Source organism: Pteropus vampyrus, unplaced genomic scaffold, assembly GCF_000151845.1.
Source record: "Pteropus vampyrus isolate Shadow unplaced genomic scaffold, Pvam_2.0 Scaffold78, whole genome shotgun sequence".
Lineage (NCBI taxonomy): Eukaryota > Metazoa > Chordata > Mammalia > Chiroptera > Pteropodidae > Pteropus > Pteropus vampyrus.
Window position 1 is genome coordinate 2,331,702 of NW_011888859.1, and position 16,578 is coordinate 2,348,279.

Sequence of the window (16,578 nt, forward strand, 5' to 3'; positions counted from 1 at the left end):
CTGGAGGTATGTATAGTGGTCTTTGCAAGGAGGAGGGTGGTGGAAGAAAGGGGACGAGGAGGTTGGTCCTCGAATGATATGGAGTCTGTACCTGAAATCTTCATTTCAGAAAGAGAGAATTCACCATTCTGTAAGGTATCCAGGTCCACTGTTGATCGGCAAGCCTAGATGACTGGTGGTAGTTATCATACATGTCCTGATGATACTGATGGTGATCTTATATACATATTATAATCCTTTGTCATGCTAGGATTCAGGATTCACTAAGCAGCTTTATAGCTATAGCTAGAACTCTGTTCTCTTCAATCCTATATCAAGATTAAAGAGACATTTTAGTAGTTTAGTATTCATAACTACTGTGCCATGCTCTCTCCAAACACCTAATATTATAGGTATATTTGAAGTGTCAAAAGACAAGATTAACACAAGTTTAGCACTTTATTTAAACTGATTCCATTTCACCATTAAGCCTTTAATTAAACTGATTAATTCCATAATGGAGTTTTCATACCGTTTGTATAAAGCAATTATAAGTACAAAGTAAACTACATATACTGTATTTTCTATCATAATAGGCACTATGATAACCAAATTTTAACTCCATCCAAATAATACATAATCTTTAAAAATTAATAGTTAAAAGTCTCAGCTGTAAAAATATCACTTTACTTCTTTAGCCTGAAATTATTACAAGTGATGGTGGAATACTTGTAATGTCTTCTCAAAAAACAAACAAAAAACTAGAGCATTATCTACAATTACTTATTTTCCTGAAATACACTCAGATTTCTCCCCTTCATTTCCCCTTGGCAACAGTCAAATTCCTAACAGCTCTCAGTAATTCATCATTTCTTGCTTCAGTGCTATCCTTGAAAACAAAGCCATCCTGTGATTCTGGATGTGTCATTATGAACCAAGACAAATCACAGGTAAAAGGGGAGCTCGGATGGCTCCAAATGAATTCTTTCAGGAAATACTGCTTCTTCTATAATATAATTGGAAACTTTGAGCACATGTCAGTTATAGGGCAATCTGCTAAACACCTGTCAAAAAAAAAAAAAAAAAAGCACCACGTTCTTCCTTCTTTTCTTGTAATTTTAAGCTGCCTCTGCCTCTTCTCTTTTACAGCTTTATTCGTTTTTATTCATTTCACTCCCATTCCAGCTCTGCACATTATACAGCTTCCATGCATAATTTTTCCAAGAGCTCAGAGAAAATAAAATTGCATTCCTACCTTATTGCCTAAATATGTATTTCAGGAACACATTCCTTTTGGTTTTCTACCTCGGTTAAATGTGATCTCAATTTTCTGATGTATCTCAGTATTCTCCTACTTCAGTTAATTATGTTCTGAATTCTCAGAAATGTACTTCAGAGCCTAAAACACCAGGAAGAAAGTCTGGCAGGCAAATGCATGCAACAGCTAAGGGATGAAGTTAAAACAGGCTCTCATCTTGGGAAATTCCTGGAAGGAAGTCAGATTTCTAGCCTAAGAAAAATGAGCTAATTTCTCCCCCTTGTGCCCAGGACTTCAGATGCTATATATATATTTAATAGCCTGCTTGAAGAAGGACCCCACATACTTTACAAAGGATTCCTTCTATGAACCAATTTAAAAAATTAGGGGTCAAACATGTATGCCTCGTGGAAGCAGGCCATTTTTGTTTGTTTCTAACTCTTATAAATCTGAATCTCCCAGAACAGTGCCTGGCACATAGTAGGTAATCAATAAGTATTTGTTAAAAGAGAAATTTCACATGATGAGCCATACGCACAAATTCTGTCTCAGTCATTCAGCAAAAATCCGTTTTAACTTAACAGTGTTTCCCCAATCATTTATTCGTAATTCGCAGATTATTTCTATAAAAGCAAAATGCAGTGGAACATTAGAAACAAACGAACAACAACAAAACATCACAGATTGTGAATTTCGTTTTTGCTTTGTGGTCTGAAAGATCTGCAGTTAAATACTGATCTCTTTCTTTCGTTTTTATTATGTGAACTTCAATTTCCTGTTTAGTCCCTTATTTTGAATGACAGTTCACTGTTCTGTCTTCAAATAAGAAAATGAGCCTCCATGAAAATCTACCTTATTTCATATTGCATTCCGAAGATTGCTTTCCCAGTGAGTTGCGAGGTGATTATTTCTCCTTTTGATGCTCATTTCCATTTTTTAAACTTGTGTGCTAACCTGTTTGGGACTATGAGCATTTGCTTTTGCTCATTACACAAAGGCAGCGCTTACGAGAGTGGACATCCTCCAGCAGAACAATTTTACAAATTATATTTAGGAGAGTTTTTGTTTACTTGTTTCTTTTAACAGACAAACATTTGGTCTGTTGACTAAGTCATACAGTTAATATTATGATCCAAACTTCTCATTCAGCATACAAGGCAAACTAGATTATTTTCTTCTCTGCTGAAAATATTTTTTGTCATTTTGGATGCTTCCAGTAAAGTCATTAGAGAAAAACCAATTTGTAATATTTGTCCCATGACATCTTTCTTCTGGCTATGAGTTAAAATATTAATGATGAAAAGGTAGGGGGAAAAGAACCCATTATTTCTGTGGACTCTAAGATAGTTTCAAGGTGCCCTTTGAGCTTATTATGTTCTATGATTCTAAAACACCTTGCCCTCATTGCCTTGGGGAAATTCCACAATCTCCGAACTGCTCATTTGTACCCTGGAACCCTGGAGGCAAAGCCCAAATAGGGCCTAATTAATTAACATCTCTCCCAGGTACCAGTTCTAAGCTTAAATAAGTGAATGAATGAATGAATGATAATATGCTTTTCCCTAATCTTTGTTTTCATTTTGACAATTTAAATTTCTCAAGAATGAATAAAATTGATGCTCCGGGAAATTCCATGGCATTTTTCCTGAATCTTCTATATTGATAATTTTGCTATTCACTGCCAACAAACTTAGTTCTCTCTACCAAAAATAAATGTTTACGAAATTTTTTCTTCATTCTGCTATCCACCTGAGACTGCCATTACCTCTCTATTTAGTTCTCTCCTCTCCATAGTTCTTTCAAACAAGTAGTCTACATTCAGGTGTTCTCTGGCTCACCTACTATTCTGGCTCCAGCCTCACACCAGCCGGTTCCAGGTTCCGGTCCAATACTAAAGGTCTTCTTCCAACTGGCTCCTCTGCATTTCAATTTGTCAGCAATTTGATTTATATTTTAGACAATTTTGATGCATTTCTCCCAACCGGCCCTCCTGCTTTTCTATTTGTCTGCAATTTTGATTTATATTTTAGACATTTTCTTTTGCAATGATGCATTTCTTACTGTCTACACACAAACACACACACACACACACACACATGCATTTTAACACAATAGGAATTTTATTGTTAGGTGCCAAGAGGGATCATAAAAGGAGTTACACTTAATAGCTAATTACTTTTTGAAAGAGTTCTGTAACATTATTTTGTTAAAATAGCATAAGATATTTTTGAAAACTATTCTCCAAAATTTAAAGGGGTAATATTAAACAATCTTATCCAAAGGGAGAGGAAAGGGAATTTGTCACAATGTAGGGCCCTCTGTTCTCGTCCCATGTTGGTTCCACCCCTTAGAAACCTGCTCAATGAATATTCATAAATTTGCTATTCATATTAGTACCCCTGCTTCTTGTGAGTGGAAGGAAAAATGTACAGAGAATCTATACTCTTCTTCCAAATTCCAATGTTCTTAAAATTCTCAATATGAAATGTGTCATTATCAGAATCATCAGCTTCTTCTCAGCTAACATTTTAGGGAGAACTTACTCTATTCTCACTACTACCACCATGCATTTAGTTATCACATCGTTATGGAGGTGAGTTCTTCCTCGTACACAAAACATTCATTCCTTCAACATACCGAGCACCTACTCTGTTCCTGGCATTGTCTGGTGTACTAGTGTCCATTCTACCTTGTGGGAAGAGGGAGACATACTAAATAAAATAATTTAACAGAGCAGCATCTCCCATTTAGGATGTCCTCCTCTCTTTTGGGCTGCCTTGTATGCTGAATTTTCAAACTCAGGAGTATTCAGGTGTTCAACTAGTCTGAAATTATCACTGCCTTACTGGCTTTTACGGACTTCATTTTAATACTACATACTTGACCTTCAAATGCTTAAAAAAGAAAAAGCAATTCAAAGCAAGGCTACATCTTCAGCGGGATCACTGTTGGCCCCATTGTCTAATATGTCACTGTTCCTTATCTAAAAATCAAGGTACATATTCCATAGAATTCAGTGCCAAGGAATAAAAATTCTTCCGAAAAATGGTTTTCTTTCATTAATCAACGAGGTATAGGCAACTTGTTCTGTAAACTTTTTATTTTGGCTGCTGGGACCTCAGAGCTAAAACGAAGTGCTACTTTTACAACATGTTTTGTGGCGCATTCACCCCTCCCCCCATTTATTCCTCTTTATGGTTTCTTATCTTTCTTTTGTTTCATTTTCATTGCCCTGTGTGAAAAGTGCTTTTATTTAAGCTGCCTCAAACCTTTGGGAAATAGATGACGTATAAATCATTAATCACAAGTGTTTTCCAGACAATCACAAATAACTTCCTCATTGCGAAATCTAACATATCGCCTTGGTGCTATTCTTACTCTCTCTGCCACAAACAAAACTCAGCTGCTCTTCTTCCTTAAACCTGTCTCTCTTCTCCAATATATTTTAGAAGATTAATGTATACATGAATAAAATTGGTTAAAAACAACATTTCCTTGATTTTACTGCATACTATAGTTATCTTCAGTCCTTCTTAACACCTTTTTTTTTTCATTTTGACCATCTCCTGGATGAGCATATATAAGTATGTATATATGTATTTTAGTTTCCTTCTTTTCTCACGTGCCCATTCAATGCAGTTATAGTCTAGGATTCTATTCTAAGCTTCACTGCTCTTTACACTTTTTCCTTTGGCAATTACCTGCTACTGTCACCTCTCAGTAAAAGATTTTCGAATTTTATTTCTGGCCCCAGCCTCTCTCCTGAGTTTGCATTCCAAATTCCCTAGAATCCTTTGAACCTCACAGTTAGAGGCCTGAAGTTCTTTACCCTCCTAATCCTTACAGATCCTCCAAAACGTCTCTACCAAGTGTTTGTCCACCAAGCATTTGACGGCAAACTTTCCACCTTTCAGGGCGGCCCACCTAACTAGCCAGCGTTGACTGTTTAAAAGTTATGTCCAATAGAATGGCAAAATCTGTCTCTGTGTCACGTGCCCACCGCTTCTAATGCTGTTCTTAGGAGAAACAGTACGAGCTGAGGTCCACTAAATGCCAAATGTGTGTCAGAAGCATTGCCTATATTATTGCCTCACAAGGCTGCCACATGGTTTTATTATGCCCATTATATCATTGCGGCAATTTAAAGTTAGTCTAATCATTATACATGACTCTTCTCCAAATGATCAAATGTTTACATTCTCTAGGGGAACCACTCAATTCAAGGTGAAGGAAGTACAATTTTCTCCAATCGCTTTTCATATGAATTACCATTTTTTGTTAACTTTACCATCTGTATTGCATACTTCTAACCATGATGTCCAGAAGGAAAGAAATGCAAATAACATTCCAGTTGTTATTTGAATACAAAGAATAGAACGGAACTGTCATCAACTTCTTTCTAGATATGATGTGCCTCTAGAGAGTTAGCCGATGACCATATCTGTTGCTCCCTACTGAATCAACCAGGCTTTTAATCCACAGCCTGCTAGAACTCTGATGGACAGGTCAAACTACTTCCCAAACTGAACTCAGCTTATTTCTTCCTTAACCTCTTCATCAGTTTGGTTTCTCAGGTCTTAATAGCATCTGTATTACCCAGACACACAGGCTCAAATCCTCCTTATAAGCTTGAAGGCCTCGTTTTACGTCTTCTAAATCTCATTAGTGACCGAGTCCTGAAGGCTCCGAGTTGAACATGTTCTCATGATGCCATCTTCCCCACTGCCTTAGGCTGGGCCTTTTGCCAGTTCCCAGTTCAGGCAGTACCTTCTCTCACCTGGACCACTGAAATCCTGTTCCTGCTTCCCTTTTCCTTCCTACCACACAGACTTGAGGAAGCTCTGCTCTCGTCCTGCAGTCTCCTATGTACACAGCACCATGCTGCTCTGTGACTATGAAGGACAATTCTAGCTTTTCATTTTGATATTAATGCCAGTATCTGTCTCCTTTCTGGCCTTATCATCCCGTGATTTCCTGTACGTATTATATACTTCTGGAAAACTGTGCCGCCAAGTACTTTTTGAATTTTCCTAGTGCTGTGCCCTTCTTTATTTACATCATCTTTGAGGCTGGAATGCCTTTCTTTCAATAATTTGGAAAATGTCACAAGCTCTATGAAACTGTTGCCAGATCTGGCCATCTGAAATTTATCTGAAGTTCCTGAGTTCTCATAGCCTTTTACTTCTCTCCTAGAATATATGAGTAATAGCAAATTACAAACATATTTTCTTTCTTCAATTAGTCTTTAGGCTTCTTAAAGCCTTGGCTATGTCTTATTTAACTTTACTTTTCTCAGTTACAGAGTAAGATTCCAATTAGTTGCATTAATTATGAATAAGAAGGCAAGAAATGAAAGAGGTGAAACTGATGACTAGCTGAACCTGAAGAAAACTGGGAAATCTAATGCGAACACTTGGAAAATCAAACTCATTCAGGCTGTATTCACAGATGCACCACTCTCCCTTTCCATTATTTCTGTCTGCCGCCCCTTATTTAATTTTTTTTTTGGGGGGGGGCGGGGGGAGGATCATACCCTCCGAGTTCTGCTCTCAAGCACATGACTCTCTTCTTCCCTGAGATCTAGCCAGACGAACTCTCCTGGGGCCAGTGGTGAGAGGCCAGTGCACTGAGTGCCAGCGCTGATTTTGGTTATAATCAGCAGCTTCACTGAGTAACTACTTTTAGTGATCCTATGAAGCCATAAATCCACATGCCCTTAAAAATAATCTCAGTGACAATGAGCAGACAAGCTTCTCCAAGCATACGTATATGTCACTCCCCAAAGTCTTAATAAATAGTTTAGACATGAAGTCATTGAACTGCCCTCAATACTGCAAAGCCTGGCATGTGAACTTATTCATTGCTGATGCTTTAAAGCAAAATGTAGAGGTCTGTTTAAATCATGAAAATAAAATAGATTTTACATTAGATTAACTTAGGAGTAGTTATATATTTTTTAAAAAATTTGGAGCAATTTTTTTTTATCAATGTGATTGAAGCTCGGTATTGCCTATAAGATTTTTTAACTATTTACCATAACCTCTGTCCGATCAAGAAAAGTGCTTCACATCTTTTCCTTCCTGGAATTAACATTTATTTAATGAAATTCTACCTCACGAAACACCACTTGCATTACTCAGATGTTCAGTCAATGAAATTACTGAATTACTGGGAAAAAAATTACCTTCTTAAGATTAGGTCACATGAATTCATGAAAACTGGAAGTGGTTACATAATACCACAGTTATATAACGTACCGAATGATATTCTACTTTAAGATATAATGAGTTTTAAGGTAATAGTCTCGTGTCTCGAGCCCAGCCTGCCCATGTGTTACTTGACTTCCCTTCCGCCCTCCTTGGTAGCTAGCTCCCCTTGTATTTTAGTACATGTCTCTTCCTTCTGAATGCTTGGCCATGATTACACAAGCACCAGGTTAGTTGATTCTTGCTATTGACCATGAACAGAAAGGGGAAAGACACACGTACACTCAGACACTGTTCACTATTAAATTTCGGAGACAATTGCAGTGTGCCAGGATTTCTCTATCTCCTGGTTTTCAACATTACAAATGATATATAAATATATTCTTCAGCTACATCCATCATTTATTTAAATATAGCTGGGTCATTAGACATGGGATTTATTGAAGGTAATATAGTCTAAAATATTTCTTCAACAGCAAAAATTCAGATTACTAGACATGAGCAGATAAAGAAAACATGGGCTCTAAGAATGTGAATGAAAACTGCCAACATTATTTACTCATAATTTAGCAGAGGTATGACAATCAGGCCAGTTTCTTCCTGACTACTAGAAGAGAATAAAATAGTAGGGTTTTTTTTTCTGTCAGATTTAACATTTGAGTTTCTGATGTCTTAAATTATAGGCAAAAAAAAAAAAGTAACTATCATCATAAAATTACATAAAATAACATAAACATCCATTTTCTGTAAAGTGTTAGATATACAAAAAGAACTGATACTCTTTCCTCTTCAGTTTATCTATTTAGAAATAATACTTATACTAATAATAAAAAGAGAGAAAAGGAAAAGTCAAGCTTCACCAGCACAGCAGGTAGGGAAACAATAATACTCCGATTCACAGTGGAATATCTAATACTCCAACTTATAGTATTTAATACTCCAATTCAAAGTTTAGCATTCAGTTAGTCATAACAGTTTATAAATTATTTAGGTCATTATTTTGCTTTACAGCATGTCTATGGTTTAGTGCTCTCGTAAGAGATATAAGTTTTTCCTTTGCTTTTTATCTAGGGAGTCTTGATCATATTAAACTCACAGGTCACACGTAAAATGCTGTATGGTGGTTCCAAGTAGAAATAAATTGAGAAAGAAATAGGTTCAAACCTCCAATTAGCAGGTACAGTTACTTATTAACAGCCCAGCTAAAGGTTTAATGACACACAAGTTAAATTTAGTGGCTGAAATGAGAGTTGAGCTTACCTTCCAGTTAATTCATTCATAAAGTCAGTGCCTTTCATTATTGTATAGAGCCAAATTAACTGTATATTTACACCACTTTGCTAGGAAGGACTGAAGACTTTATCCTGATCTTATAGATGATATCAAATCTTCCTACATTAGGATAAACCTAGTATCTGCTAGATTTGGGGATCACCCTAGTGATTTCAACAAGCAGGTGTTGAAAATTGTTTTCTTACTCTAAAATAAAAAAATATATATATCTGAAAAGAGTATTCTGGATTTCTGGTCAATTTACCATATTACAAAACGGTTATTATCAAAGAAGGAACTGCAATAGTATTGGGAGAAAACTTTGTAATATTTCTATTGCATGGGAAATGTGGGTCGTGAGGAAGGGTGGGAGTATCACTCTGTCTCCCTTTGCTCACCCCCTGCCCCAACATTTTAAAATACTTTAAATTATATTACGACGATCACCCAGCGTACCCTTTAAGTAAGGGAGGAGGGAAAAGGCACAGCACACATGAATGTATATATATTTTTTACTGTAATGAGAGGGAATGGGGAGTTGGGCTGGGTTCACCAAGAAGGTTGAGGCTCTTGTGTTTTGTTTTGGATGCGGTGATGGTTGTTAAGTCATCCGCCAGCATGGCCACTTCCCATTTTCTCTTCTCCTAATATGCATTTCTGCTCAGCAGCTCTTGTTAGGAGTAGAAATCTTTACATTTTGAGATCGATTAGCCTGAAAATGCTAAATGCTAAGGAGATCCTTGCATGCTACTTCCACATGATGTTTAGTTATGACTTGTAAACTTAAAATGACCAGTGCTTACTAGATAAAAGCAAAATAATAAGTCAAAGAAGCTTATAAACGAACTCCTTGTGGAAAGAGGCCATATTTAATTGTTTGCATCCAAAAATCCTATCGCAGAGCCTGGCAGATAGTAGGTGGCCAAGAATGTTTATGAATGAATGAACGTTTCTGTAATGGGTTGGTTAATAAGCTGGTTAGGAAAGGAAAACACACCAAACACAAGGGAGGGCAACTTCAACATTAATAAGAACCATTAATTAGGACAAATACTGGCAAGAATTTAAAACCCCTTCAAACACTTATCATCTACACAGTGCTTCTTGGATTTATTGAAATTATTTATATTGAGTACAGTACCTAGCAACACTTACACAGTTACTGATGATATATGAAGTATTTTTATAGACAAAATTTCATTGAATCCTTCAACAATTTTGAGGTATGTACAATGAGGCTTCAATTTTACAGATAATAATACCAAGGTTCAACAATAATAAGGCTAAATCCCTGGTTATTTGAATCCCAAAATCGGGCTCTTCCTGCCAAATTCATTCTCTGCTTCTCAAGTCCCTTTCTTTTAAGGGCAATTTTCCATATGCTTTTTCACATCTTCTATATTAAATCATACTTTGCATATATAGGAGACTTTCAAATAGTTGTTGATTTTGATTAATTGAAGTCTGAAAAAGTAGGAGAATTGCAGGAAACAAATGGGGAGTTGGGGTGGTATTCCTACAACCAAACTTTGACTCGTAAAATCTCTAGATTAGATAGCCTTTCATACTATACCAAAACAAGCCCATGCCTTTTATTGCGAGTAGAAATATATAGAGACAGTACTGTCAACTTTCACAAAAAAGTTTTCATTAGATTTAATTCACTGTACCATTGGGAAGACCCAAGATAATTGAGGAAATGAGATAAACATTTACCTGCTCGTTTCATTTATGTCATATTTTCTCTTGGGTTGTATCTGTTTTATAGTTATGCCATAGCTCTTAAATTATAACCTTTGTATTTCAATAGCCAATCAGCAGTACTGTGAAAAGCCTGTGACCTAATACAAGGAAGTAAATATTTGCTTTGTGAAACACATTCATTATCTATAATAAAATTATGTTTATTGATAGAGATTTTTTTAAAAACCTCAAATACAAAGCTGAAGAAATTGAGAGATCTTAGATGTTTATTACTCTTGCTAGAATGTCAAGTATGAAGCATTTATATAATTTAATGAAAAGGCCTACACATATAGTGAATAATAGAGCAAGAATTCAAGTCCAGTTCTATTTGAATGAGATTTTATGTTCCACCACAACTCACTGCTTCTCCTGTTGGGGCCTCCCATCATTATAAATTCCAGATTCATTGATTCTGAATAATGGAGAGTTTTACATATTTGATAAACTGAAACCAGCAATAATTACAAAATTTTACACTTTCTAGTAATTCAATCTCTAAGGTACTTTAATAGCATTTTCAATGCAAAATATTTAAGCTTTTGAAACCAAAACCATCAAAAGTCATAAACTCAGATAGTCAAAATCAGGAGTTAACAAGAGCACTAAATCATGTGAAGCACTAAAGATACAGAACTCATTAAGAGACTAAGTTAAATTCTCACCTTTTAAATATTTATTTTACCTACAGCTTAGATATGATCTTAATCTGACATGGTTTTTGAATTCAACAAAATTGATTTCATTATGATGAAAAAATTTCAGTACATGCCCTAAGACCTCCATCGACTTCCATATTTCCTTTCAATACAGGTATGCAGTCAAAAGCCAGGCATAAGGATGTACATTGGTTGATACAGTAAAATAGTGGAAATAAAATAAACATCCAAAAATAAAAGAATAGCTCAATAAGGTGAATTGTCTTGCAGTCACTGAATTACATTAAAATACCAATTTTAATTTCTTGGGGAAAATTAACAAAGTAATATTAATATTTTAAAAAGCAAGTTTGAAGTTCTCATTCTTAAAAAAAAAAAAAAAGTCTATTTATGCATAGAAAATGAACTGGTGATAAACTCCCCAGTATTTTCAAAAGCAGTTCTTTAGGCAGTGGGATAATAATAAGTGCTCAGTCTGTGCTAGGCGCATGTTCAGCATTTCATATACATTGCATTATATTTCTACTTGCAGACATCTTAGGAGGTGGGTCTTTATCCTCGTTGTATATCTGAGGAAACTGAGGCTCAGAGCAGATAAGTAACCTGATTGTGGTGAAATGGAGGGACCAGGACACAAGCAAAGGTCAGCTTAATCCAAAGCTCATGTTCTTCATACCCACGCTTTCCCATAGGTAATTTACACTTTCTGTTTTATACATTTTTATCGGTTCTAGGGGAACTAAAATGAGCATATAGTGCTTTTACAATTTATAACAAATATAAATTTGTTAAAAACAAGTTATATCTATAAAAATCAATAATAGAAATGTTATACTAAAAATATGCATATTCACAAAGCGACAGTTCTAAAAACTGCTTCCTCAAAAGACGTAGGACCTTTAGTCTATTAAACTAGTGTATTCGGTAATAAGTATGAGCACTCTTAAAAAATGTAATCCTAAATCATGGGAGACTTTTGTGAGCCATGTCAACTGTGCAAAGTTTATTCATTTAAGAAATATTTAACCCCTGCCTTTTGCTATATATTGTGCTAGGTGTTGGCACAATGGCGGGAGTCTAAATGACTTTCTTTGGATATTAGGAAAGTCTTTGAGGGGTAAGTGGAGATGGGAAGAGACAGGGAAGGTAAGAGTATGTATTCATCTCACACTGAAAGTCCTGGCTACATTAAAGGAATGCTTTATTTTTTAGGCTTTCGATAAGAATTTATAATATTTCTGAGGATCCCAGACACCCCTCTGGAAATGTCACGCAATTTTAAGCCTCTACAATGAATTCACACTTAAATGCTAACTGTAGTAATTATGAAATAAATGCTTTTCAACATCACATAGCGTTATTCGCATCCACTAGGTGTTCAGTGGTCTTTTCATCTGCACTTCCGGGTGGTACAATATCTCTACTGGTAAGTAAGCAGAGCTGGACTATAGGAAAAAGCTCTCGGCAGAAATACAACTAGATGGATTTCCATCCCTCTTGGCTCCATATCTCTTTGTCCATGCCCACCTTCCACTCTTCCAGAAGAGCCCACATCTTTCAGCAAACTGACTTCTAACACGAAGGCCATTTTTTCTACAACTGTAGATTAGTAGGTAAATGCTTTCTTACCCTCTAGTCTATGTGTTAACCAGAATTGTTATCAATTCAGATTTAGATTTGGCTGTCACAATAAGGTCAAATGGATAAGAAGAGGGGGTGTGTGTGTGTGTGTGTGTGTGTGTATTCCCTTTTCTACAAAACCCCTGGACCTAGTGGTAGGAAATGTTAAGGGATGTTATATTATTATTATTATTCTATTATTATTATTATTATTCACTTTATACAGATGATAATGACATACTTTCAACATTATTAAATAAATTAGGACCCTAAAAGCAAAGAGCTATTTATTTGAGAAGGAATAGCTGAACGCCTTAAGAATTAAACAGAAACAGCAAATGACTTCTCGTTAACTTTGTTCTTGGCGACAAAATACCAAAGAACAGCTAAGGAACCAGATCAAAAAGGGTAGAAACTGGCACAACACCTTATGTTGTTTGTTCTGTAAATCAAGTGGTTTTCATAATATTTCAGACTACAAATTCAGGATGAAGGATGAGAGCCCATGGTTCTGAGATCAGGTGTCACTGCCATGGAGATTCATCTTATTTAATGATACCATCCAATGTTTTTATAGTAATAAACACTTGTTTTCTCTTCTCCAAAATTTGCAAATAAACTACTCCCCATGGTTTCTCTAAATACAGTTTTTAAGATTATAAAAATAGTGAATAAGTCTACTCTCCCATTGGTGTATTAATTACTGTTTTAGTTAATGCTAACAGAAAAAATCGCTCGATAACAGTAACTTAACTAGAGGAGGTCAAACGGCTCATTCCTTTGAATTAATGAGCACAAACCACCTTTCCATTAGATATTAGTGCTATAATGTATATTTCATGGATACCTGCTACTATTACTACAAAGGACTTTAGAAACAAATACAATTTAATTATAGTGTTTCACAGTTTTCAAAATTATTTAATACACATAGTGCCTAGCAGCTATGAAACCAGGAGGAAAACCTTATTTTCCATTACAAGAGGAAAAATTGTTTCTCATTTCTCCAATTATAAGATTTTCAGAAGGGTTCATCACCCGGAACACCAGTATGTATGAACGCCGGAAATGCAGATGACAGCCAGTCTTAGAAATGCTTATTCTAAATAGGAACCAAACTATAAGATTTCTCTTTATTATTTGCGATAGCCATCCCATGATGGAAATAACCTCGCTGTAGAACAATTTTTAAAAAATGAAACAGCTATGGGAAGCTTTCAAAGTTCTCTAGACAAACCTTCCAGTGACTCTTAAAGAAGGAAACATTTATCAAAGGGTCAGGGAGGTTAGGAAAACTATGCCAAGAGCCAAGGGCAGCCTCGCCAGAGAGACTAAGATTGTCCCAGGTGAGCCAGTGTCCGGGCTCCGGATGGAGGCGGAGGGCGCAGGGCGGGTCCCCGCATGGCGGGCATCTTTTTGGCCAGGAGACCCTAGCTCTGTTTCCACCAGCTGGGTGACTCTTGAGGATGGCGCGGGCTGCCCCGGACGCGCTGCCAGCAGCCTCCCGCTCGCGAGGAGCATCTCCGCATCCGCGGCTTCCGAGGCCAGCTCTGTCCCTCCGCCATCCTTCAGTCCTCCGACATTTTTCACGGAGACAGGAAGGTAGCAAGGGGAGGCAACCGCCGAGTGCCTGCACCCAGCCTCTGCCGCAGCACAAGGAGAGGCGAGGAAGAGGGAGGCTACCGAGGAGGCAGCTATTAAACTGTGATTCCATCGATAATGAAAAGAATCATCATCACCCACAGGAAGGGAGTCTCGGGTACACCCACTCCGGCAGCGGCTAGGGGTTGGGTGGGCGTTCCTGCTCCTCGCCCCCTCGGTGGCTGTGACTCTACCCCAAGCCCTGACAAACGAACTCCTTTTCCTTCGACTAAGAGGGGAAGGAACAAAAGAGCCCCCCACCACCCCCCTGACACACAGACACCTCAGATGCTCAAGGTATGCGTTTTTGGCAATCCAGTTTTTACACCGTCCCCACCTGAATTGTGCATTTCTCCAAAGGTAAAGAAAGAAAAAAAGAGCACCCGAGGTGATCGATCGGATGATTGGACACTGTTAATTTCACATTCGATTTTCTAACAACCAACCAGAAAAATCCCGCAGGACCTCGCGCCCCCGCAGGGTCTCCGTCGCCCTCCGCCCAGCCCTCTCATCCCGGTCCCCGGAGGCGCCCGGCTCTCCGCTGGGGACCAAACCGAGGGTTCCCAGGGCGCACAGGACTCTCGCCCAGCCGCCCCGCAGCACCCGGGGGGCGGCGAGCAGACTGCGCCGAGGCGGCAGCAACGCGGGCTCTAACTTCCCAAACCTGCCGCGCGGCCCCGCTCACTCCCGCGGCGCCGCGGGCAGCGCCGAGACCCCAGCGCGGCAGCCTCCCCACGCAGGGCATTGGCGGTTGCTCTCTCCGCCCCCTCTTGCCTTCACCTCCCTCCCCCACCACCTTTATTAAAATATTCATCCATTGGTGCAAAGCAGACATTTTGCTGTCATTTACTTACCACTGCTCGGTTTCAGTGGCAACATCTTACCCACGAGCCTGGAGGTGTGGGCGGCTCAGCGATGGGTCCGGGGGCGCGAGGCTGGGCTGCTGGGTCCTCTAGCGGAGCCGCTTTGCTGCCATCCGTCCAACTTCAGCACCCAGCGGGCGAGGAGAGGCGAGAGAGGCGAGGATGCTGGGGAGGCGGGAGGGGGAGGAGGGAGCGGTGGGCGGGGAGGGAGCGGGCGCCGCTCGGCACAGCGCATGCGTCCCGCGCGCGGCGCAGCCCCTCGCCCCGCACGGCCGGAGGGGCCACTTCTGTCCCCGCCGCGCGGCCGCGTGAGTCACGGCCCCGCCCCCCCCACCCCGGCGGCCTGGCCCCCGCGCGCTCGCCTGGGTCTGGCGCCCACGGTGCCGAGGGTCTCCCGCGGGGCTCCAGGCTCGGGTGACTCCGGTCCAGAGCTTCGCGGGAACCTGGAGACCGGGGAGTCTTCTGGAGCAGAGAGGCTTGGGCGCCCAGACTCCTCCAACTTCACATTCGCCCGTAGCCCGAGTTATTTTATCCAGCGCTCTCTCGGAGAATGGTTGAAAGCAGAAGCATGTCTTTAAGGGACAAAACGGCGCGACTGCAGCGGGGGCCCGGTGGAAGCGGTCCCCTGGGTGGGGGTCCTAGAAAGTGTGCAGAGAAGCAAGTTTTGCTTACCCAAGGATCGAGTTTCTGGAGTACTTTACTTTATTGACGTCCTCACTCAGAGATCTGACCTTTTCCCCTAAGAATTATTTCGGATGCTCAGTGGTCTGGGGCGTTTGTTCCGTCTCAGGCGTCGGGACGACTGGAGTCAGAGTTTTGAGTGAGAGAAGGCTAGAGTCGTGAATTATTGACAGAGGTGTTAATGCCTGGGGCCTTAAGCATCCTTCCGGGACAGAGATGCTCAGTAGCTCTCAGGTCTGATAATTGTTCTGTTCACAAGCGGAGCCCAGCTTGGTGTGAAGGCGCTTTGGATACTTAATGCATCATGAGCGCTAGATTGCATCTCCGATGATTAGACTGAAGTGTTTGTGAGGGTGAATTAGGGAAGCGGGTGTCTCTCTTCAGATGTGTCATCTGTGGGAAGAGGAGTAAGTTCCTGGCAGGAATGATTAGGCTTTTTTCTTATACCTATTTAAAACCGATTACTTGTAAATGTATATGATTTCCCTTTGTTAGTCCGTACGGCGTTGGCATTACTTCATGCTCCTTTCCTGAACACCCTCCCGCCCTCCCCAACTAGATTCAAATAGGTCTCCAGGTTTTCTCCAGGGACCTCTTTTCTCTAGCTACATCATGGCTTTGGGTACTAGTGCTTTTCTAAGTATATTTTCTGGACT

General features: G+C 39.4%; 1 protein-coding gene across 3 annotated transcripts in view; it reads right to left on the reverse strand.

Annotated features, from left to right (window-relative positions):
• Positions 1-16,281, reverse strand: part of RGS17 (regulator of G protein signaling 17) — an 83,687-nt gene extending 67,406 nt beyond the window's left edge. Inside the window, exons 1-2 of one of the 3 annotated variants that reach the window (XM_011362708.2) lie at positions 15,914-16,281; positions 15,263-15,406 (exon numbers count right to left, since the gene is read on the reverse strand). The gene's annotated coding sequence lies outside the window, so the exon portion shown is untranslated. Of the gene's footprint in view, positions 1-15,262; positions 15,429-15,913 lie in introns of those variants that run through there. The other 2 variants (XM_011362706.2, XM_023532155.1) reach the window with 2 other exon arrangements.
• Positions 16,282-16,578: the final 297 nt, after the last annotated feature.